Source organism: Vulpes vulpes, chromosome 11 (genome assembly GCF_048418805.1).
Source record: "Vulpes vulpes isolate BD-2025 chromosome 11, VulVul3, whole genome shotgun sequence".
NCBI classification, from domain to species: Eukaryota; Metazoa; Chordata; class Mammalia; order Carnivora; family Canidae; genus Vulpes; species Vulpes vulpes.
This window is the reverse complement of record NC_132790.1, coordinates 32,215,143-32,240,520: the sequence shown is the minus strand read 5'-3', so window position 1 is coordinate 32,240,520 and position 25,378 is coordinate 32,215,143. Positions and strand designations below refer to the sequence as shown.

Sequence of the window (25,378 nt, the reverse complement as noted above, 5' to 3'; positions counted from 1 at the left end):
ACCCTCAGACATGGGTTTGAATCTTAGTTTTGCTACTTACTAATTGTGTAATGTTAATCTATTTGCTTCACATTTTTTATCTCATTTGTAAAATGGGAATAATGCTTGCTTCTGAGGGTTTTAGTCAATGATAAAATAGAGATAACATAGGTAAAGGAATAGCTGAGTCCTTGCATGTGGAAGGTTCTTCAAAATATTGGTTTCTTTCTTTTCCTATGATGTTGAGTCATATAGTATTTTCCTGAATCATATACTGAATTTAATTACTTAGCCCATATGTTATTACACAAGCATAATTTGTATTTTTCTCATGGTGACTCCCTCAAAGTTTAAGATATACCAGCATATTCCCAGAGTTTTTCTAAATATTGTAGTTCTAATTTATCCCATTTCTTACATGAAACTCTGCCTTACTAAAGGTGTTCATTTCTGTTGAAATTAAAGCATATATCACACCATTAAGATCTTTAATGCACATTTCTTGCAAGTTAATGAGTTGCAGGACTACAGTCTTAAGTAAATTTTGAATCCTTGGGGTGAGAGACCAATTTGATTAGAGCTTTCTCTTCTTTTCCAGATTGCTGGGTAGCTTTAAATTGCTTAAATATTGGTGATTATTTATTTAGAGTACTCATTGAACTTAAAGTAGACTGAGGCAGACATAGTAAAGCTAACAAAATACTCCATTTGTTACTCTTCATTTCTAAGCTGCTTCCATTTTGATGATCCTATTTGTTTCGGCCAATGAACTAAGGATTGAATTGTGTGTCACTTTTGGCTTGAGGCAGGGATATACTCAGATTTGAGCTTTCAGTCTCTCCCTTTCCCTACCTTGATAATCCAAAGGCTGCAACTCCCAGCTTACAAGGTCCTAGAGACTCTTTCTGGTTCATTTAGTCACCATGTGGAATAGATCGTCCATTCTCATTCCTCCGGTCTCTTCTAACCCTCAACAGACATGCACTGTGAATGATGCAGGTATTTATTGTGTTAACCCAATGGGATTTAGTTTCTAAGTTGTTACTCTCTTATAACTTTGTCTATTCAAATTAATACATTACTTAAACATATCTTTCTTCCAGGAGAAAAAAAAAAAGTTCTCTACCATTCCTGTCAACGTATTGGAGTTAAAAAACAAACAAACAAACAAACAAAACAGAAAATACAACAAACAAGAAAACAAAACAAAACAAAAAAACTAGGTCCAAAAATAATCTTTGTGCTAATATTAGGTAGCAAATGAGAGGATTTTTTAAAAAGATTTTATTTTTACTCATGATAGACACAGAGAAGCAAAGACATAGGCAGAGGAAGAAGCAGTCTCTATGCAGGGAGCCTGATTCAGGACTCGATCCAGGACCCCAGGACCACGACCTGAAACAGAGGCAGGCACTCAACCACTGAGCCACCCGGGTGCCCCAAAAGGATTTTCGGTGTTTGTTTTCAAATCTCTAGAAAAGCTTAATATTTACTGTAATGTTTCCAACCCTCAACTTATTATAACAATCACTTTGGATATTTCATAAACTTTGTATTATCCTGTATCCCATGCCAGATCTAAATAATCAAAATTTCCAGGGGAGACACTAGAGACTATGACATTTTAAAAACCACCATTGGTTAATCTTTACAGTAAGGAAAGTTTGAAGAATATTCTACTGTGAGGTGGAGGGTGACAGTTGAGATTTGATGAATGAGTTGATTTAAAAAAAGCACTTTGTGCAGCCAGTCTATATAGACAGTGCTAATTGTGGCATAAAAAGGTCACTGAAAGGGGATAGGCTTCAAGCAACAAACTCTAAAAACTTTGGTATGAAAAATACTGTGACACCACATTACAAGCATATAATTAATGTTTTAAATGTTAAAATGTACTTTCACATGTATTCCCTCACTTCATACTATTTCTCCATGGTTAAATAATATTGTTATCTTTATATATAGGGAAATGAACCTGTGATACACTGTTTTGCTTCAAGTCCACACAGCTGAAAGGCCTTTGTAATGATGACTGTTTTAATAGAAATCTAAGGATTAGCAGGCTTTAAGATGATTTAAAAAAAGATAGAATATAAGGAATAAATCTAGCCTAGTGTAAAAATATTGTATCTTATGATATTTAAAATCCTACTCTTTTCTCAGGTTTGGGCATTGTCTTTGTCTCAGTCAAGGCTAAGATTTCCTCAGGTGGTGTTTGAGAATTGCTAACATTTCCTGAAAGCAGTTTATAGAGTGCTGAAGAATGTGAACTGTAGAGACAGACTGTCTGAATTCAATTTCTGATTCCATCCCTTAGCTACCATATGGCTTTGGTGTTGTTGCTTGACCTTTCTGTGCTGCAGTGTCATTGTGTAAAGTAGTGATAATAATCAAACCTGTATCCTTAGATTGTAGTGAGGATTAATTGGATAATAAATGCAAAGCACTCAGAATTGATAGTAACATGTAGTAAATACCCAGTAGGTGTCGGTTCTTTCATAGTTGGAGACATTAGCAGGTTTTATAAAAAAAAAAAAAAATTATGGGGTGGTCTTGGTGACTTAGTTGGTTAAGTGTCTGCCTTCGGCTTAGGTCAAGGTCCCAATGTCCTGCTCAGCTGGAGTCCGCTTCTCCCTCTTACTCTTCCCTGGCTTCTGTGTTCTCTCTCTCTCTCTCTCTCTCTCGCTCTCTCACTTGCTCACTCTCTGTCAAATAAATTATTAAAATCTTAAAAAAACCTTTTTTTTCCCATGTAATTTTCTTTTTGTTTCTAGTTATGGGATATAATTGACATATACCATTGTGTAAGTTTAAGGTGTACTATGTAATTTTTTGATACATGTTGTGAAATGTTTGCCACAGTAAGGTTAGTTAACACATCCTTTACCTCACATAACTACCATTTTGTTTTTCTATAGCTGTAACAGTAAAGCTCTACTCTTATAGAAACTTTCAAGTATACAATACAGTATCGTTAAGTATAGGTACCATGCTGTATATTAGATCCCCAGAACTTACTCATTTTACAACTAAAGCTTGTACCCTGTCTAGCATTTGAAAAAAAAAAAAAAAACCAGCTATATTTCCCGCATTAGTCTCACACCTAATGCCTTGTTCATAACAGCTGACTACAGTATGATGAATCATGATGAACCATGAAGGGTACATAGTGTTCAAACTAGTCTGCATCAAATCACCTAGAGGCCTTGCTAAAACACAGATTGCTGGGTTCTGTCCCCAGAACTTCTGATTCTGTAAGTATGGGTAACTGATGCTGTTGGCTTGGGACTGCAGTTTGGAGCAGAATGAAGATTCAAATTAGATTATGAAAAGCCCTGGAAAGAAGTTTCGGGAATCTGGGCTTTCTATTAAGGAGTTAGGTGATGATAGAAGGCAAAGAAATTGAATGAACGCTGTCTTTGTATCAGTATTTCCTTAAATGGTGAACATGGATTTGTTTAATGATATTTTCTAAGCTTCAATGTTATGTTTTACCTTCTCAGACAACCATTATACTTAATCTGTTATCTTTCTAGGACTGTGTATCACTATTGTGTGAATTGAGTCCTCTCCATCCTTAGGATAATGACTGTTAAGTTTTAGTGAGAATAAAAATTACCTGACTTGTTAAATGCAGATTCCTGGAACTCCCTGGCACATCTGGCTCAATTGCTCTGGTAGAGAGTGCAGGACTCTATTTTTTGTAGTGCATGCACTTTGATTTGAATTCAGGTAATTTGTGAACAACACATGAGAAATGCCATAGGTTTTTGCTCAAATTCCACCTGCTATTGAAGCAAAACTGTTTTTTCATTTTTAAAATATAATTTTTATTTTTAGGTGACCTTTCAGTCCAATTTGTTACATTTCATTAAAATCTGCTTGGTCTACTTCTTTTTCCAATTTCAGCATTTGGTATAGGCATTTATAGAAAAGTTACTTGAAAGCAATTTAACCACAAGCTCAGCCAAATTAATTTAGGGAGAGTTTAGTAAACAGCCTTTGCTTTCTGTACTTAAGTGATCAATTTCAACACCTGCTTTTCCTTCCAGATGGAGTTAATTAACATTAAAATTATTGCCTATAGCAGAGACTTTTTTTTATAATTCACAACCCTCTAGCTGCAATCCAGATTCCTACATTTCTGAAAATTAAAACAACAACAATGATCATCTCTATGAGAAGTAAATTTATCATTGAACTATTTGAAGATCTGCACATAAGTAAGACCTTTGAGGGGAAAAAAAAACTAGCACGTATAGAGTGGATACCATATGCAGGGATCTTCACATGTAAGATTTGACAAAATCCACACAGCTCTCTCATGGGTAGTTTTATTCTATCACCCATTTTATCCACTAAGAAGCTGAAGATGAGAAAAGTTTTGTAGCTTTTTTGGATGTCTCATGATAGGTAAATGGTAGAACCAGAATGTAAACCCACTTAACAAAGATCATGCTCTTTCCACTATACCAGTGTTGGTTTACAAAACAGTCCCATATACAAAAGGCAAGGGAAAGGCCAAAGAAAGAGGCAGGCCTGCCTCCTACCTCCTAGACTGGTGAGAGGCAGGTTTAATAAACAAGATAACTTGCATGAGGCTTGTTTTGGGTGGCCACAAGAAAAGTAGATTTCTTGACCCACCTGAGAGAACCTTAAAAGGTTTATATAGAGGCCTTAGTGGGACTCAGTCATGTATACCTACCTTCCAGATGGTCTCAACAACACATTATTTTCTCACGGCTGCATCCTTATAATGACTCCAGCTGTGGGAACAGTGGACCGAACATACATTCCAAGGACAAGTGAGGAGACTCCAATTTCCTGGGTCCAGCTCACAGGTTGATCAGCAGTCATGCCCTCACAATCTCCTCCTCCAACAACTGGTCTGGTGTAAGATGGAGGTAGATTTTAAAAGAAATTCTTAGGGAATGTAAGTAAGGTAAAGTATTTGGTTTGGGGTAGTTTATACTGAGATTAATATTACTTTTTAAATAGCACAAATTATGCACACACTTATATATGCATATAAAATGTATGTGAAGCTCCGTTGTAGTGTGCTAACACTTAAGTATTCTATAATTAGAGTTCATGACATTAACTGAGATCTTCCTGTGTGGCAGACACTGAGCTAGAAATTGAGAAATCAAAGACAAAGGTAATAAGATTAATGCAATAGAGTCTACGTGCAATAATGAGAGATATAGAAAGTACTTTAAAAAGACAGGGGAATCCAGTGAAGAAATGGTTATTTTAGGGATAAGTGGTTGCCCTTGATACTTTCATTAATTTTTTTTTAAAGATTTTATTTATTCATGAGAGACAGAGAAGCAGAGACACAGGCAGAGGGAGAAGCAGGCTCCCTGAGCCACCCAGGCATCCCTAAATATTTTCATAATTCTTATTTTAATGAGATGTTTAACTCTTTTTGAAAGGTTGCTTTATAAGTCTGGGACAGATAGTCATTCGGCTTTTTTTCTCCTGTTAAATCTCATGATGTTAATCTCACTCATTTGTTACAATCCGAGAAGTATAAAAAAATAAAGACCTGAGTGACTAATACAGTTAGAATTGTCTCTCACCATCTTCTCATGATAAGTCCTTGACTTGCCTTACAGAAAGTAGTAGCTTCTTTCTGTACAGAATTTTTTGGTGATTCAAACCTTTGGGAGATATAACTAAAATGCTGGCCTAAGGGAGACATATGGTCAATATAGGGAGATATGCAGGTATATGAATATGTATACATAGTCAAGTCTCACAATTTGCTATATGTTTATTTTATAGTTTGACAAATATTAAACTAGCAGGTACTAAACCAGTACTCCTAGGAAAAAATAAGATTAGGTTCTATGAACCTCGGGTCACAATATTTTTGTCAACTAATCAACATATAACCTTGTTTTATGTGTGAAGAAACCTTATTATATACTGTTGATTTGTTAACACTAAATCACGGTTAACACCACTGTAACTCATGCCTGAACAAAGCCTACCTAACTTACATATTTTCTCTATAAGGCACATCACAGCCTTGATAGCACTTTTGAACTACACTTGGGGGCCATTTTGAACAGTGAAATCACCAATAAAAAGCACAAAAATGAGAAAAACATGGCACTAAATAGACCATGAAGAGGGCTCACTTGTTTCTAATTTGAGTGCTGAAATAAGGCAGAAAACTTCCTTGTTCAACTTCAGTTGGGAACAGGCTCACTAGTCACCAGGTGACTCAAAATTCTCACTACTTAGTGCATGTCTACAAGTGACTAAAAGTCTCACATATATTGATTTTGGGCATTACGCATATATTTTAGCTAGTACACAAATTTGTCAACACAGAATCCACAAATAATGATAGACACATTCTCTCTCTGTATATAACACTTAAAAATTATCTAAAATATAGTAATAGCCTCTGAGAGCAACACATACACCAACACACACTGGAGAATGTTTTGTCTTTTCTCTTAGCATATTTAATTTGGAGAGAATTGGCTTAAAGCAGTTCAATCCCCTATTGTATTTACAATGAGTAAGAGAGAATGCTCTGATATAGTCAAGGATATTGTTCAAACTCACTGGCTCTGACTGGCAAGGTTATTTGAAGCTTTCTAGCACTTACCGAACTCTCTAAGGTATTCTACAACTTATAGAGGGAAGAATTAAGTGATACTTGGATTGGTGTAATGTAGGATTTGGTATTTGTTTTGTAGAATTTGACCTGTGTCTTAACTCCCAATTTGTTCTCAGCATTAAAGTATTTAAAGCTATATAGTGAAGGAAGGCAATTCAATTGACAGATAGGGTGTTTTTTTGTTTTAATCAAAACTTTAAGGAAATAGGCTAGGATTAGTCATTGCCTACTGTATCACTAGCTATAACTGTGCAACAAAGAATCCCCAAACTCAGCCACTAATAACACCAGCTGTTTGTTCTTACCCACATGTCTTGTGATTGGTCGGGGTTACTCTGGGCTCTGGGCAGTTCTGCTTCAGGGTGTGGTAGCTAAAGCTGCTCTACTTCTTGCTGTGGGTCAAAGATCAGATGGAGGTGCTCTGCTCCACAATGCTCTCATCTTCAGGGGAATCCAGGGACAGGAAAGAGGTGCAAAAGGAAAAGCAGAAATTCTTGAAGCCTCTTAAGGAATAGGCTTAAAATCATCACTCTGTCACTTCTATATCATTCTATAGGCCAAAGTAAGTCAAGGGCTCAACCCAAAGTTGAGGAGTAAAAAGATATCCTCTTCCTCTTTAGAAGGAGCAACTACAAAATTACATGGCAAAGGGTGTGGCTATGGGGAGGGAGGAGGCATTGGAGCCATTAATTCAATTTACCACACCTGCCAAATGTTTGGTGCTGAGCTGATACTGCTTAATAGGCTTTAACAGATGTAATACATTCTTTCTCCCTCCACCACTTTGTCTCTCTCTGGTAATTAAGTTTATTATGCCAATTATATAATGAAGATACTGAGGATTAGAGGGTCAAAGTAAATTGCTCAAACTTACTCAGTAAGTGAAAGAGCCAGCTTTCACATAAAGGATCATAAGCCTTCAGACTTGAGCTCTTAAGCACAGCACTATTTTGTTGAAAAAGATGCCTAATATATAGTAGGGCCAGAAATCAACCCCACAATCAATATGTTGCTTAAAAGAAACTCATTTTGGTGAGTCTAAAGACACCTTTAGATTGAAAGTGAGGGGGTAGAGACCATCTATCATGCTAATGGATATCCAAAGGAAGCTAGAATAGTCATACTTATTTTAGACAAGCTAGAATTTAAACCAACGACTATAATGAGATGAAGAAGGGCACTATATCATAATAAAGGAGTCTATCCAACAAGACAATCTAATAATTGTAAATATGCCCCCAATTTGGGAGCAGCCAAATGTATAAATCAATTAATAACTAATAAGAGATGAAGAAGGGCACTATATCATAATAAAGGAGTCTATCCAATAAGAAGATCTAACAATTATAAATATTTATGCCCCCAATTTGGGAGAAGCCAAATACAGAAATCAAAAACAAACTTAAAGAAACTCGTTGATAATAATACAATAATAGTAGGGGACTTTAACACCTTACTCCTAACAATGGACAGATAATCTAAGCAGAAGATCAACAAGGAAGCAATGGCTTGAATGACACATAGAACCAGATGGATTTAACAGATATATTCAGAGCATTTCATCCTAGAGGAGCAGAATATACATTCTTTTTGAGTGCACATGGAATATTCCCCAGAATATATCACAGAATGGGTCACAAATCAGGCCTCAGCAGTTACATAAAGACTGTGATCATACCATGCATATTTTCAGACCACAATGCCATGAAACATGAAGTCAATCACAAGAACAAACTTGGAAAGATCACAAATACATGGAGGTTAAAGAGAATCCTACTGAAGAATGAGTTAATCAGGAAATTAAAGAAAAAAATTTAAAAAATATATGGAAGCAAATGAAAATGAAAATACTATAGCCTAAAACCTTTGGGACATAGCAAAGGTGGTCCTAAGAGGGAAGTATATAGCAATACAGCCCTTCCTCAGGAAACAAAAATATCAAATACACAAGCTAACCAAACCCATAAAGGAGCTGGAAAAAGAATAGCAAATGAAGCCTAAAATTAGCATAGGAGGGGAAATAAGATTAGAGCAGGAAAATAATGAAACAGAAAAAATGCAGTACAACAAACAAAGCTAAGACCTGGTTCTTTGAAAGAATAAACCCCTAGCCAGACTTATCAAAAAGAGAAAAGACTCAACTAAATAAAATCACAAGTGAAAGAGGAGCAATTACAACTAACACCACAGAAATACAAACAATTATAATATAATATTGTGAACATTTATATGCCAATAAGTTGGGCAATCTGGAAGAAATGGATAAATTCCTAGAAACTATAAAGTACCAGAACTAAAATAGGAAGAAATAGAAGATTTGAACAGACCCATTACCAGCAAAGAAATTGAGTCAGTAATCAAAAATCTCCCCAACAAACAAGAATCTAGGGTCAAATAGCTTCCCAGGGGAATTCTACCAAACATTCAAAGAGGAATTAATACCTATTCCTCTGAAATGTTCCAAAAAATAGAAATGGAAGGGAAACTTCCCAACTCATTCTATGAGGCCAGAATTACCATAATTTCAAAACCAAAGACCTCATTAAAAATTACAGACCAATATTCTTGATGAACATGGATGTAAAAATTCTCATCAGGGTACTAGCTAATCTAACCCTATAGTACATTAAAAGTCTTATTCAGCATGACCAAATAGGATTTATCCCTGGGCTGCAGGAGTAGTTTCAATATCTGCAAGTCAATCAATGTGATATACCACATCAATAAAGGTTAAAGAACCATATGATCCTCTAATAGATGCAGAGAAAGTACTTGACAAAATACAGTATCCTTTCTTGATAAAACCCTCAAGAACGTAGGGATAGAACAAACATGCCTCAATATCATAAAGGTCATGTATGAAAGACCCACAGCTAATATCTATGACCCACAGATTAACTGAAAGACTTTCGGTTTATCCCCTAAGGTTAAGAACATAACAGGGATGCCCACTCTCACTAGTGTTGTTCAACTGGAAGTCCTAGCCAAATCAGGCAGCAAAAAGAAACAAAAGAGATCCAAATCAGCCATAAAGAAGTCAAACTTATACTCTTCACAGATGACATGATATTCTATGTAGAAAACCTGAAAAGTTCCACTAAAAATTGCTAGAACATCAGTTCTATGAATTCAGCAAAGGCACAGGATATAAGATCAATGTAGAGAAATCTGTATTTGTATGCACCAGTAATGAAGCAGTCGAAAGAGAAATCAAGGAATCAGTCCCTTTTATAATTGCACCAAACACTATAAGATACCTAGGTATAAATCCAACCAAATAAATAAGAGATCTGTATGCTGAAAATTATAGAACACTTATGAAAGAAATTAAAGAAGACAGAAAGAAATGGAAAAACCTTCCATGCTCATGGATTGGAAGAACAACTATTGTTAAAATGTATACTACCCAAAGTAATCTACACATTCAATCCAATCCCTATCAACGTAACACCAGAACTTTTCACAGACCTAGAACAAACAATCCTAAAATTTATATGGAACCAGAAAAGACCCCAAATAGAGAACAGTAACATTGAAAAAGTTATGCCAAGTGGGAGGCATCATAGTCCCAGATGTAAAGCTGTATTACAAAGCTATAAGGTCAAGTTAGTATGGTCACAAAACAGACACATAGAATAATGGAACAGAATAGAGAACCCCAGAAATAGACCCACAACTATATGGTCAACTAATCTTTGACAAAGCAGGAAAGAATATCCAATGGAAAAAAAGTCTCTTCAACAATTGATGTTGGGAAAACTAGACAGCAGCATGCAGAAAAATGAAACTCACTTTCCTACGTGGTCCACAAAAATACGTTCAAAATGCATGAAATAAATAAATAAAAATTTTTAAAAAAAGGGATCCCTGGGTGGCGCAGCGGTTTGGCGCCTGCCTTTGGCTCAGGGCGCGATCCTGGAGACCGGGATCGAATCCCACGTCGGGCTCCCGGTGCATGGAGCCTGCTTCTCCCTCTGCCTATGTCTCTGACTCTCTCTCTCTCTCTCTCTCTCTCTCTCTCTCTGTGACTATCATAAATAAATAAAAATTTTAAAAAAATGCATGAAAATCCTAAGTGCGAGACAGGAAACCATCAAAATGCTTGAGGAGAACATAGGCTGAAACCTCTTTGACCTTGGCTCTTTGACCTTTTACAAAGGCAAAAATGAACTATTGGGGCCGCATCAAGATAAAAAGCTTCTGCGCAGCGAAGGAAATAATCAAAACAACTGAAAGACAACTGACAGAATGGGAAAGATATTTGCAAATAATATATTGGATTAAGGGCTAGTACCCAGAATCTATAAAGAACTCATAAAAATCAAGACCCAAATAATAAATGATCCAGTCAAGAAATCAGCAGAAGATATGAACAGACATTCCCCCAAGAAGACATACAAATGTCTAACAGACACATGAAAAAATGCTCAACATCATTCATCATCAGGAAAATACAAATCAAAACCACAATGCGATACCAACTCACACCAGTCAGAATGGCTAAAATTAACAATTCAGAAAACAAGAGATGTTGCCAAAGATATAGAGAAAGGAAAACACTTTTGCTTTGTTGATGGGAATTCAAACTGGTGCAGCCACTCTGGAAAACAGTATGAAGATTCCTCAATAAGTTGAAAATAGAACCACCCTATGACTCAACAATTGCACTGCTAGGTTGCTAGGTACTTATTAAAAAGATACAAAAATACTGATTCAAAGGAGCACATGTACCCCAATACTTATAGCAGCACTATCAACAACAGCCAAATCAGGAAAGGGCCCAAATGTCCATTGACTGATGAATGAAGAAGATGTCAATGGGATAGGACTCAGCCATCAAAAAGAATGAAACATTGGTATTTGCAACAATATGGATGGAACTAAGTGAAATCAAAGACAAAAAATCATATAATTTCACTCATGTGGAATTTAAAAAACCAGACAGATGAGCATAGGGGAAGGGAAAGAAAATAAAAACAGAGAGTGAGACAAATCATAAGAGACTCTTAACTGTATAAAACAACAGCAACTAAGGGTTGCTGGAGGGGAGGTTGCTGGAGGGGATGGAGTAACAAGGTGGTGGGCCTTAAGAGGAGGCACTTGGGATGAGCACTGAGTGTTTTATATAAGTGATGAATTAAAACCAATACTATCAATACTTTTAACCTGAATTTAAAAGCAACAAAATATTTTCCTTTACTTTTTTTAAAGATTTTGTTATCTATTCATGAGAGACAGAGAGAGGCAGAGATAAAGGCAGAGGGAGAAGCAGGTTCCCCTGTGGGGAGTCTGATTATATGTGATCCCAGTACCCTGGAGATCATGACCTGAGCCAAAGGCAGATGCTCAACCACTGAGTTATCCAGGTGCCTCTATTTTTTCCTTTAAAACAAACAAACAAAAACAACAACAAAAAAACCCTGTGATGCTTTTCATTATACTTAGATTAAAATCAGTAGCCTGCAAGGCCCTCCTAACCAGATCTGCCTCCCTCACCTTCCCTTATTTGCCTACATTCTTATCCTACTATTTTCTCCTTCATTCACTCTACTGCAATCACACTTGTCACCTTGCTCTTTCTCAAAAAAAATCAGGCAGGTTCCAGTCTTAAAATTTAAGGCCTGTACTAGAATTCTCTCTTTGAATCAATCTTTACAGGAATAGGTTTCTAGTTAGCTCCCTTATCTCTTTCAATTATTTGCTCAGATGTCAATGAGCCTACCTTGATCGCCCAATTTAAAATTGCAAGCTGCCTCCTACCTTGTTCCCTGTCAACTTCCACCCTATCCCCAATCCCATTACCCTGCTATACTTTTTCTTTTCTGCCTAATAATTTTATTTATTTATTTATTTATTTATTTATTTATTTATTTATTTATTTTAATTTATGATAGTCACAGACAGAGAGAGAGAGGCAGAGACACAGGCAGAGGGAGAAGCAGGCTCCATGCACCGGGAGCCCGATGTGGGATTCGATCCCGGGTCTCCAGGATCGCGCCCTGGGCCAAAGGCAGGCGCCAAACCGTTGCGCCACCCAGGGATCCCCTAATAATTTTAATCTTATGTAATGGGATTGCCTATTATGATTATTGTTTACTGTCCATCACCCAGTGTTAGAATATAAACTCAAGAAAGCAGGTTTAGTCTGTGTTGTTCACTGTTGTATCCTAAATAACAAGAAATGTCTCTGGAACATAGCAGGCAATCAATAAACATTTGTTGAAACCAAGAGTAAACTACCCACTTAGGTGGGCTTTCCATAGCCTATAAACTTTGGAAAATCACCAAAGTGATTGTGTTTTTGTTTTAGTTTTCTCTGAGGCCTGTCTCCTTGGCTTGTAGATTACTTTTTTTTCTCTGTCTTCAGATGGTATTCTGTGTGTGTTCATGTTTGTCTCTGAGTTTATTCTTCCTATAAGGACACCAGTCATATTGGATCAGGTGTCCTTACTGGATCACTCTAATGATCTCATTTAATTTAATTTTAATTACCTCTGGGGGCGCCTGGCTGGCTCAGTGGCCAATAGTCTGCCTTTGGCTCAGGTCATGATCCTGGGGTTCTGGGATCAAGTCCCACATCAGGCTCCCTGCGGGGAGCCTGCTTTTCTCTCTGCCTCTCTCTGTGTATCTCTCATCAAAAAATAAATAAAATCTTTAATAAAAATTAATTATCTCTGTAAAGGCATATCTCCAAGTACAGCACATTCTGAGGTACTGAGGGTTAGAAATCCACCATATGAATATTAGACACATTGGGCCCATAACTGATAGTAATGAATGAAGAGAGCAAGAAATCCATTATTTATATTTGTCAGATATGCTTCCTCAATACTTGTTTGGTCTGAGAAATAGAACCATTTTTTTGAGTGTAAAGGTGAAATTACTAGGATGATCTACCCATTCAAAACAGAAAATAGGGCAGCCCTGGTGGCTCAGAGGTTTAGCCCCGCCCTCAGCCCAGGGGTGTGATCCTGGAGACTCAGGATTGAGTCCCACATTGGGCTCCCAGCATGGAGCCTGTTTCTCCCTCTGCCTGTGTCTCTGCTTATCTCTCTGAGGAATAAATAAATAAAATCTTAAAAAACAAAACAAAACATAAAATAGTCACATGGAGTAGAAGTAGGTATATACATGTGTGGGTTTGGGTAGATGTTCACTAAATACTGAAATTAATTTTAAGGTCTATCTATCACACATACAACTACTTTCAGAAACTAAAAAATAATTTTTTTTTCATTTAGTTCCAACTTCAAAATTCTTGTTGCTAACCCCTTCTGTCACAAATATGATTGTTTCTCTTCTGCATAAGCCATTTCCCAATTTGATGTTATCTCATATTGCCAAAAACAGTAAAATTAATACCTCCCTGAATACCTGCTTTTGTTTATTTGGTTTTTTTAACATTTTATTTATTTGTTTGCTTCTTTATTTTTAGAGAGGGAGAGAGGGGATAGGGCCTGGGGGAGAGGGAAAATCTTAAGCAGACTTCACACCTAGCATGGTGCCCAACCAGGGGCTCAATTACACAACCCTGAGATCAGGACCTGAGCTGAAACCAAGAGTCTTAACACTTTAACTCACTGAACCATCCAGGTGCCCAATACCTGGTTATGTTTGCAAATCAGTCTGTTCTCTTGTTTTAAGCAGTATTACATACTGATTAATTAATGATCAAATAATGAAACTATTTTAGGCAGCCCCTCACAATTCCCTTCCAAATTAGTATCAGACCTTTATCTGGAATAATACTTGGATCTTTTCAACTCATTTCCAAGGATCTTAAGGTTGGCATTATAATTCTAATTCCAATCTGTTATTCTTCTGCATTTATTTCCTCATGAATTCCCTAATCTACAAGAAAATGTTAGGTCCCAGGAATCTTCTATTACTTAGCCTATTTTTTTTAAAAGCATACATAAAAATTAACAAATAATTGTCTTTATTCTATTAAAAATATGAAATTTCCTATTTACTATCATATGTTAGGTTTATACTTCATAATGTATTTTTAATATTTACTGTAAGTATTAGAAACAATTATTCTGAGTCTCCTATTTCATCATTTGAAAGACCTCTGCAGGTTTTTTTTTAATAGGATTATTTTAAATCACATAGTTTATTTTGAAGCTAAGGGTTCTAATTATTCAGTCCAAGAAATTCTCTATATTTCATTTGTCTTTGTGTGTTAGGATTGATATTTCTGAGTTGGAATACTCCATGTGTTTTTTTCAGGAGTCAGCAAACTGTGGCGTGGGGCCTAATAATTGCCAGCTGGCTGATTTTGTCAATAAAGTTTAATTGCACACTCATACCTATTCCTTTACATACATAGAGTAGTTGAGAAAGATACTGCATGCCTGTGAAGCCGAAAATATTTACTGTCTCTTTAGATAAGAAGTTTGCCAATCCCCATGTAATATATGTTTTATTTTTTAAAGCTATGATACATATGACCATCTGTATTTAAATTCCAGTATAGTAAAAATAAGGTGCTATATTAGTTTTAGGTGTACAATATAGTGATTCAGCAATTCTATACATTATTCAGTGCTCATCATGATGAGTGTACTATTAATCCCCTTTTCTTATATCACCCATCACTCCACCAGCCTCCCCTTCGGATGACCATAACTTTTCTTTAGTTAAGAGTCTGTTTCTTGGTTTGTTTCTTTTTTCCATTGTTCATTTGTTTGGGTGAAATCATATGGTATATATCTTTTTCTGTATGATTTATTTCATTTAGCTTTATACTCTTTACATCCATCTACGTTGATGCAAATGGCAAGATTTCATCTTTTTGATGTAATATGTCATTTTATTTCAAGCACATCTTCTGCATCCATTCATCTAGCAGAGAACACTTGGGCTGCTTTCATAACTTAGCTATTATAAGTAACGCTGCTATAAACATAAGGATACATAAGCCTTTTCAAATTATTGTTTTTGTGTTCTTTAGATAATAGTAGTGGAATTATTGGATCATATGGTAATTCTATTTTCAATTTTTTGAGGAACCTCCATACTGTCTTCTAATAAAGGCTGTACTAGTTTGTATTTCCACCAACACGGATGAGAGTTTCTTTCTCTCCACATCCTGACCAACACCTACTGCTTCTTTCATTTCTATTTTAACCATTCTGACTGGTGTGAGGTGATATCTCATTGTAGTTTTGATTTACATTTCCCTGATGATGAGTGATGGTGAGCATTTTTTCATGTGTCTATTGAATACCTCTATGTCTTCTTTGGATATATGTCTGTTCATGTCTTCTGCCTGGATTATTTGTTTTTTGGTGTTGAGTTGTGTAGGTTCTTTATAAATTTTGGCTACTAACTTTTCATTGGATATTTTACTTGTAAATATCTTATCCCATTCAGTTGGCTGTCTTTTAGTTTTGTTGGTTGTTTCTTTTGCTGTGCAGAAGATTTTTACTTTGATGTAGTCCCAATAGTTTATTTTTGCTTTTTTCCCCTTGCTTTAGGAGACACACCTAGAAAAATGTTGCTGTGGCCCATGTCAGAGAAATTACTGCCTATGTTCTCTTCTAGGATTTTTATGGTTTCAGATCTCACATTTAGGTGTTTGAGTTTATTTTTGTGGTGTAAGGAAGTGGTCCAGTTTCAGTCTTTTGCACGTATCTGTCCAGCCTTCCCATCACTATTGTCAAAGACACTTTTTCTCATTGAATATTCTTGCCTCTTTTGTTGAAGATTAATTGACCATATAGGTGTGGATTCATCTGTGGGTTTTCTACCCTATTCTGTTGATCCTTTTTGCACATATTGTTTTGATTACTACAGGTTCACAGTATATCTTGAAATCTGGGATTATTATACCTCAAGTTTTGTTCCTTTTCAAGATTTCTTTGGCTATTTGGGGTCTTCTGTGGTTCCATACTAATTTTAGGATAGTTTATTATAGCACTGTGAGAAATACAACCGGTATTTTGGTGTAGATTGCAGTAAATTTATAGATTGCTTTGTGTAGTATGGATATTTTAACAAAATTTGTTCTCCCAACACATGAACATGAAACATCTTTCCATTTGTTTGTGTAATTTGTAATTTCTTTCATCAGCAATTTATAGTTTGAAGAGTACAGGTCTTTCACCTCCTTGGTTAAGTTTATTCATAGGTATTTTATAATTTTTTGAGCATCTCTATTTTTATCATATCTACTTGGGCAAAAAGTCAGCATAGATGCTAACTGGAATTATTTTCATCTTTAATGCATTCTAACCCTAGCTGGTGCCTTTAAAAAAATTAACTGAATTTATGTCTTTGGTATAAATGAAGATTAGTTTTGTATAAATTAGCCTATCTATGGAGATTCTATGATCATTATGTCATTGAAATGCACTTTGTCTTAATACCATGTGTATATTTAGTAGCTGTATTAATATGGCTTTAACAGTATTATTTCTAACTTTACTATGATATAGTCAGTTTTTATATTTTTGCTTTTATCTTTTAATTAATATTTTTTAATTCTTTCAGTGTCGATTTTGTTTGGAGATGGGTGATAAGGCGTAAACTGACTGGTAAGTGACCACATATCTCTTAATATGATGCATTTTTTAAAAGTAGATATTCTGGTACCCCAGTTCTCAATGTTAGAAACCAAACCTATGATTTATGGGGATTATGATATTCTACTCTTAACCTGCAGATGAAGTTCATAGAGAAATATTTTTATTTATTCATCACTAAATAAAATGAGAGGTGAAACAGTTTAATCTGCAAAGTGGCAAAATAATTGAATTAAATAATTTGGAGAACACTCAGTCTTTGTGTTGTCAATGAATCATATCTTAGAGGAAAATGAGGATCCATATGAATAAAGAAAAGAAGGAAAAATAGGAAAGCTAGCTTGACAGGGACAATGGATTTTAACTTCTATAAATAATGTAATTTGCTTAGATTTTATATTTTTAAAATTTCTTAGCACCTCATGAAAAATATGGAATGCATCTGAAATTTTCTTCTCATATAATCCTTAGAAATATGGAAATGAATGATTCATTCTTGTTCCAGAATTTGAATGGTATTAAGTATTTAGTTTCTTTGATGTATCAAAGTAATAAAATCCAGTCAGAAAATGTTAGGTTTCCTAGTATTATAGTATGCACATTTAATAATCAAGTTTACTAGAACTTAATTGTATCTGGGAGCTAATTGCAAACTGAGTATTTTTTGATAGTTGATTTGGCAATTTTAATGGCAGTTGGCATTTTCTGCTGCTATTCACATATCATTCAATTTGAAAAACCATCACTGTGAAGTCACAGGTTTTAACATAAACCAAGGGAAATCTTGTTTCTTTTCTAATAAATAATTTAGACATTCTGTGGGTCTATGCTCCTTATGAATCTGTGTAACTTAGCTGAGAAGAAATACAGCAGGAAGAATTTATTCTTGACTTAAATGTATAATAAATCAGATGGCTTATTCAAGAGAAATTGTTGGTGTTTTCATCTCTCGTATTACTTCATTGAATAATGCAATATATCTTTGGAGAGCCACTGAAAATACAATTACATATAATTTTTAATTATGATTTAGAAACAGATTTATATTAATGTCTATTTAATAGTTTTCTTTTACACAGATGTGTTAGCAATACATTTTTAACCATCTCCTTTGAGAATACAAAAGGAAATATAAGAGTTAAAGTAGACTTAAGTAGACTTATTCTATACCACCTAACCGGCCTATTAACATGTTATAATAAAGTTGATTTGTTCCTGTAGCATTTTTCTTTTAAGTACTCATTTTGCAAATGAGACAATGCTATTTGGTATCACCACAAGCAAATATGATAATGTTGAGCAATTATAACCTACATTCTAAGTATCAGTTGTGAATATACTAAAATAAAAAAGTTATGAGTTTTTGAAAATGGCCCATGAAAACCTAGAGAAATTAGAATGAATAAAAGTGGAAGAGAAATTAAATCAATGAATAGAAAATACAGAAATTGCAAAGTGAGAGACCAAGTCATTGTGTATAGACAAGTGCATTTTTATGTAAACATGCTGTTTATAAAATGGAAAGGGTATCTGATATTATGTTTGGTTACTTAATATATTTTGAAATTAGTTTGGGTTTTTAAATGAAGTATATGAGATTTGTTGAGATTTTTCTCTTGAAAACATTTGACACATGTGTTTGTTACCTCAATTAAGCAACATCTGATTGGTAGTCATATTAGAGAGAACAATAATATAGGAGATTGCAGAAAAATACTATAAAGGACCTTTTGAAATTTAATCTGGAAATAACTAGTCATTAACTAGCTGTGTGGGTGAAACTGAGCAACCATTTAATGGGTCCAAAGAAGCAGCCATGGGTTTTGATTCTTTCACCTCTCACCTTTCAAAAAGAACTATTTTCAGTACCAGTATATCTCTATTTCATTTAACACCAAATTAAGTAATTCATAAGAAGTGCATAAATCTGTATTTTAAATCAAGAGCAAAATAATGGCTTATTTGTGGTACTGAACTGGAAACATAAGAAACTAACATGTGATTGAACACTTCTTATGAATGAGAGAGTACATTTAAGTTTGATAGGTAAGCAGCTATTTCCCAAGCAGTTATATTGTGATGAATTCAAATGTCAAGAATTGTTGTATCAAAGACTTGCTTCTGGGACTAAAATCATTCCCTCTTGCATTTGAAGAATTTCTATCTGGTTTAGGTATTCTTTCTGATATATAAAACCTGATGAACAGGGAAACAATTTTCTCTGAAGTAATTTGTTAAAATTTCTCAACCACACAGCCCTAAAATTTGTTTTCTTGATAATGCCAGGTAGCAATAAAATGTCCAAAAGGATATAGGAATTCACTAAAATAATCAGCAGTAAACCAGGTATATGTTTGTCATTAAAAATTTGACTGAAGACATAATTTGGCTATTGATACCATTTTAAATGAGTAAGAGTTTATTTGTAAATGACATTTTATAGATATATAATCTCTGGTGACTAAAAGGTCTACAAGAGCAGAGACTGCTTTGCTTTTGAGTCCTGAGAAAACACAAACTATTTGAACTATAACATACCATAGTAAATATTTGTTTTAATAAATCACTTATATTTTTTAAGGGTAAGACTGGGTAAATAGAGAGACAGCATCATCAGTCATCATCGTCATCATCATCATCATCATTATTTGATTATAGAATGTATGAAACATCATCCCTGATTTTGGTAAAGAAACAACATCACATATATTTAAGAACAAGAGCTCTGTTGCCAGAATTTTTGGATGATAATCTGACTCATCCAAAATATATAATCTTGTGCCTCTCTCTGTCACATTTTTATTATCTCAAAATACTGAATGAGTTTGTAACATGCTTAGAAATGTCCCCATCATAGAGTAAACATTACGTAGTTATTGACAATTATTAACATTGTTTTCATTTTTGTGGCCCTGGAGATTAGATATGTCTTCTATGTTTAAGGGGTTCATATTCTAGTAGGAAAGACAGGTGTAAACAAAACTATATTAAAAAGTATGATACTTTCGAGAAACTTCAAATAGAAAGAATATTAGAGGGATACTAGTGAGAGATGAGTGAGAATTTAGTGTTGTCTCACACACGAGGTAGCTCTTAGCCTGGGCCTGGAATATTTCACATTAGTGTGAAATTTCTTATGTATGTTTTATTATCAGATAACAGCAAAGACAGTGTTCTGGGAAGATGAACAATGGGAAGTAGTTAAATTAAAGAGGCTTGACAAATCAGCAAAACAGTATTAACCTTAAATGGCTTTTAAACAGTAACTAATTACTAAATATGTTTAAAAATCCTTTTATGTCATTTTTGGTTAGCATTTATTCTTTAACTTGGTTTGCAATGCCGTTTAATGTCAAGGTCCAATCCACCTTTCCAAACTTAACTTCCAATATTCAACACCTACCAGTCCAATTTCATTTTATGCTGCAGCCATTTTTTTCTCTCTCCTGAACATAATGTAGATTTATAAATGTTCCTTCTGTCTCTAAGGCCAATATTTCCAGTATTTCTACTTCTGCACAGGACAAAACTCTAAAGCTTTTTCTGACATTTTGTGTCATTTAAAGTTTGGCAGATGAAAATCAAATATAGTTGCATACACCCCACTACAGAATGTGGTAGATTACATTATTAACTTATTTCATCCAGGATAGAGAATATTTTTCAAGCGAGTTTGACCACCCAGAACTGGAACAGATGCAGCCTATTTCCATGTGCATTCCCTAGGTCTCCAAATCCCTAAGGGGTGAGGGCTGGTGTGCATCTGCCAGTAATACTGGCTAATTTGAAAAGCTTAATTTCTTACTGGGCCATGATTCTTACATAATTGGTATTTTCATTACTATCCATGAAGAATTATGCATATAATTTATATGCCTCCACTTGAGAAAAACATTGATTCCCACATTCTGAACTAATATCACTAAAAGTGAAGGGGTTTCATCAACTGGGGATAAAAAAGAATATGGTTCTGAGAAGTACTTGCATTGAGAATTCCAGTGCTGCAGGAAACTAAAATGTCTCTATACACTATTAGACTTTTCATCTTCTAGCTTTTATAGCATTTTCTTTCTTTCCAGTCAGACTCTATGCTAGAAACTATAGACCGGTAGATAAGATGCAGCCTTGTCTTCATGTAGATCGTGTTACAGTAGGCAACACAGATCCATAGCCAGGTAACCCGAATGATAATCTGTGTCACAATAAAAGCAAGTACTGAGTGCTATGATGGCATGCAAATGGGGCATCTCATTCATTTTGTGGGAATGAGAGGTAACTTGGAGAAGGTGAGACTTAAGGAGTCAGTATGAGTTAACTAGGTGAAGAGATTGGAGAGAGCATTCCAGTCAGATGGAGCTTGATGTTAAAGTTTCCTTTATCAGCGTGTAATACATCCAGGAAACTATATGTAACTTGGCATTCTCATTTCTAAGAGGCCTCAATGGTACAGTGCATTTTTATACTTTAGAATGCAATTCATAGTACCTCCTAGTTCAGCAAATGTTTTTCTGATTAATTACTTACTTTGCTCATATCATGTGTTAGATATTACATCTTTAAAAAAATGAATACATTCACTGAAAATATTTTATTTAAACATATATGTATTGTGGGGGGCAGGTAGGTAGATAGACATACAGACATTTAGACATCTTCTAAAGCTTCAGATCATTAAGGATAATTTAGCCATGCAATCATATTTTGTGTGTGTATTTTTACAATCTATACATTTGAAAACTTTCATTTGAGGAATGCCACTTTTATTGGTGACATTTGAGTGATTATCTTATAGCATATTGATTTATGTGAAATGCTTTTTTAGGCATTCGATAAATGCTTGTTGACTGACTTTCACAAACATTTAAGATAAGAATGATGTATATAGCGAAGTCATTTTGCCAACAGGAAACTAACTGGGTGCCGAGATTTGTATACAGTATAAATCATAAGGACATGGAAGTCTCATGACTGCCTGGAGAAAGCACACAGATGCACTTCTCCAGTACCAGATTCACTTTTCTATAGCTTATGGCTGAGAAAAAAAAGCTTCAGGCAGGACCAAACTATTCTTGAGACTGACAGTGAGTAAATCTATACTATGTTTTCTATATTTTTATCATATTATTGTAGAGTGTGCCATGAAGCACTGACTACATCTCATAGACATGATAGATGAGAGCCCACACTTTGGAATTAGACTATCCTGGCTGGAGTTGAAATCCAGCCTTCATAATAACCATCTATGTGGTTGAACATGTCTTTTGATTTCTATAAATGTTGGTTATATTATAGGCTGGATGATGCTCATCTCTCCCTAATAATATGTTCACATTCTAAGCCCTAAAACCTCTGAATATGTTTTCTGAAACAGTAAAAAAGGAATTTGCAGATGTGATTAAGTTAAGAGTCTTGGGGTGGGGGGGATTATAGAGTATTTATTAGAGGGAGACAGGGATGTTAAAGTCAGAGATCAAGGCAAAGTGACAGAAGCAGAGGTCAGTGTGAGCCCAAGGAATGCAGGCAGCCTCTATAAGGTAGAAAAAGCAAGGAAACTAATATAGCTCAGTCATCTAAGAATACGCATAATAAAGACCTCTCTAATAGGATTATCGTGAGGATTAACTGTGATAGTAAGTGTAAAAGAGCAGCCAGCAATATAGACTATCAGGATTCAAAGAATGTGGAGCCCAAGCATGTCTCAAGCTTGAAACTTTTCCTTGTTCACATAAATAAGCTTTTCAGTCTACACTTTAACAAAGCATTTGCCTTGTGAATTTATTTCATAATATAGACAGTACTTTGATCTTCCATGGAAGGATAATAGACCTACCAAGATTATAAATATATATATATATATATTCAGATAAGAAAAGAAAGAAGGTAGTATGTATTGAAAGCCCATGCAAGTCAACACAATATGCTATTCAATTTTTCATACATTATTTTAACAACAATCTTAAAAGAGGTGTCATTTTTCTCATTGTTAAACATAGATGTTGAGATTTACCTTAAAATCTAAATATAATATAGTAGGACTATTCAAGTGATAGTAAACCAACTCATAAAACTGAAAACTGCAAGACAGCATTAACATCTGAACCCGAGTACTCAAAACAGTGAAATCAGGAACATGTCTTTTCCTTATTATACCTCTTTGCCTTGCTCTCTTTGTACCATCTTCCTTTACAGACTGGCTCTTACCACATGCACATAAGACTGATATCCTACCAGCCTACCAATAGCAGTGGCAAGAATGTATCTCTTTTCTAATCATTCTGCCCAAAATTTTGAGCTGATGGGTCATGGACAAATCCGAGGGAAAGGAGGTAAATTATTTGATTGATTGAACATGATTCCATGTCCATGCTGGAGCATCAAGGAGGTATAAGGCAGTAGTTGGAATGTATAAATGATTGATGATATGATTATTTTTTAATTTCAGAAATGAAAGTTTTAGTAGTGTGGAGGATGTATCAGAGCAGAAAAAGACATACCTTTAGGGAGATTTTGCAATAGTAGGTAATAGAGGTGAGAGTTGTCTTCTAGACTCATTAAAAAGAAATCAGTCATCAGAGATCTCGGAGAAAAATTCAACCTTTCCCTCTATTTTATGGTTGAAATTGGGTGAAAGAGGAGAATTTACTTATTCAAGTAACCTACCCCAAACAAATATGTTATCTTTGTTTCTACCTTGTATAGCTGAATTCTTTCTTTCATTTGTTATGAAGAAAACTAATACCTACCTGCTTAGCTTTTCCAGGAATAGCAGGTCTTCATTCTAAAATAATTAGGACTTATTATACCAGATTTTATTTTTCAAGATTTACTTCACCATGAGTATCTCTTTTTCTGTGGGTAAAACCCCTTTCTCCCAGCCACAGGTTCAGAATAATCTTGGGCTTAGGAGTTTTCCTCACTTAGTCCTTGAAACAATCTTGAGATGTATTTTCTCTAAGATCTTTCTAACATTGCTCTTAAGATTTTGACTAAGTCCAAGGTCTAAATAGTAATTTGCATTCATTCATTTAGCAAATATTTATGTAATATTTACTATGTGCTAAGCGCTGTGCAAGTTTCTAGAGACACTATGATAAATAAGATAGTTCAATAGCTCAAAGATTCTGAAGTTTAGTGAAGTTTGCCGACAAGTAAATGGAGAGTAAAAATAAACCCTGGTAAGTGCTCTGATAGTGGCAGGTACAGGGTACATTAGGAGAAAAAGGAAGGACATTTACCTCGTACTGTTGGAGGAGAGACTGTAGCCTCGATCAGGAAAGGCATTGGGTTAGTTAACATTTAAATTAAGTACTAACCCTAAAGAATGTCAGGTGTTGAAGTGGGGGGGGAGGTATGTATAAACAGAGACATAGAGTAAGCAACATTCACAAAGATGCATGGTTAAAGGGAAACTAAGACAAGTTTGACATACCTGGAACATAGAATGGCATTTTGGGGCTTTAGGATAGATAGAATTGAGAATGGAGGGAGTCGAGATAGAAGAGATGAGGAAGCATCAGGAAGGAATGATCTGCAAACCATGGAAAGGACTTTGGACTGTCTGGGACATGAAAGCATTTCCAATGCAAGGAGAAACATAATCAGATTTCTGGTTTTGGAAGTAGCTCTCTAACTATAGAATAGACACTGAATTGGAGAAAGGTAAACCTATGGAAGATCAAATAGTAGGCTGTTTACCCTGATTAAGTATGGTTGTGAATAAAGATATGTTAAAATAATAATAAATATTAATATATTTACTTTCAAAACCTATAAGCAAAACTTGAAAATAAGGTGATTTTGAAAGTATACAATTCATACACATTATAAGTTTGAATTTAAATTGAAATACTATGGATAAAGATATAAAACTCATGTAACATTGTATATCAACTATACTCAAATAACAAAAGAAAAAAGAAAGAAAAAAGACAAAAGACAAAAGAATATTATGAATGAAACGTTTATAAACCCACAGTGCAGTGGAATATATGCTAAGGTGTAGTGATACTTCAGATTTTTAAAGTCCCTGCTCTTACATCATCCTATTAAAGGGGAAACATTATGATACATAACTTTATTACCACTTTATAAGTACTATGGAAATACTGGTAGAATGCTTATTTTATTTTGCACAGAGGAAATCAGAAAGACTCCAAAGTAAGAGCAATTGAGCTTGGTCTTTAAGTATTTTGTCTAGAAGATAAAGAACAAAAACAACATTAGGGCTAACACA

The 25,378-nt window shown here is 34.8% G+C and overlaps 1 protein-coding gene across 2 annotated transcripts in view; it reads left to right on the top strand.

Moving 5' to 3' along the window:
* TENM4 (teneurin transmembrane protein 4) overlaps positions 1 to 25,378 on the top strand; it is a 2,793,707-nt gene that overhangs the window by 364,000 nt on the left and 2,404,329 nt on the right. For both annotated transcript variants that reach the window (XM_072726015.1, XM_072726027.1), the window contains exon 2: positions 17,114 to 17,157. The gene's annotated coding sequence lies outside the window, so the exon portion shown is untranslated. The remainder of the gene's footprint in view (positions 1 to 17,113; positions 17,158 to 25,378) is intronic.